Here is a 1,297-nt window from a genome sequence, read left to right on the forward strand (position 1 = left end):
GCTTTGCTACGGCAGGCGGGATGGCTCACTCTCGCGCACACATATTAGCAGTACGTCGCTTGATTAAAAAAACACTGTAAATGTATAATAACCTATGCCTCCAAACGTACGCAATAAAGAGCAATTAAATAAAATTAATTTTAAAAAGTAATAAAAGTAAAATTACCTTATTTTCATACTGGACCATATTTTATTGTAACTACTGCCTGAACATCAATTCTTCACCATTTCTGTTTATTTCATTGTTTTAATAAATCATAAAAAAAAATGCATGCATATTGGTTTACTGGAGATGGGCTTGTGGAACTGATGATGTAAAGCAGCGTGAACAGCATCTCTTCAAGCGACTGCGGCGTGCATTAGTCGGCAGCAACCAGCAGAGGCGCTGTTGATCCGGTCTCAACTGTTCGCTCTGAAGCAGGACTTGAAGTCAGCGATGCTAATTGTTACATAGCATTCATTGTGTTATTATTAAAACAATTGCTGTTAAAAGGGATTATTCTTGAAATACATTTACCTATTTTGAAAAAGACATGTTCGTATTTTCCGTCATTTAAATTAATATAAAATATTAAAACAACTATTGCCATGAATATACATACTGTACTATCTATTCATCTATCTACAGCAGGGGTCCCCAACGTTTTTCCTTGTGAGAGCTACTTTTACAAAATGAAAATGACCGAGAGCTACTCATTTTTGTAACATTTATTTTCAGATCTTATTTTAAACCCAAACAAAGCGCATATGCTTGTTTTACCAGAACATTAACAAAATGCTGGTGTCCACAACTCACATTTTGTATTTCAGAATGCATTTCTTTCTACTGTTCTTTCATTATTAACTGAAAACCTGAATGAAAAGCAGGCTTGCGGGCACCTCATGTGGTCGTGGGGGCTACCTGGTGACCGCGGGCACTACGTTGGTGACCCCTGATCTACAGACTTATTTTATTTCATTGTTCATTGTAGTTCTTATCACTGAAGACTGGATTTAAGATGGAAAACCCCTCAACAGAACAAGAGAAAAACGTGCCACAATTCACCTGTTTAGCCCCTCAGTCCCTAGTAGTGTAAAGGTACTGCTGCTACATTTTAAGGCAGAGGGTGCTGGTTCAAGCCCATTCAGACACTTTTAAAATTTTTGTTAATTTGTCCTTTTGCACTAAAAATACATTATATTTAATATTTAATAATTACTTTCCCATGTATTCGTAATACTTCAAAACAGTCATCGAACTACATTCAGGTTGAAGTGAAATAGTCTAAAAATAGCTTTTCTAAAAATAGGGTCAATT

The sequence above is a fragment of the Dunckerocampus dactyliophorus genome, chromosome 14 (assembly GCF_027744805.1).
Source record: "Dunckerocampus dactyliophorus isolate RoL2022-P2 chromosome 14, RoL_Ddac_1.1, whole genome shotgun sequence".
Lineage (NCBI taxonomy): Eukaryota > Metazoa > Chordata > Actinopteri > Syngnathiformes > Syngnathidae > Dunckerocampus > Dunckerocampus dactyliophorus.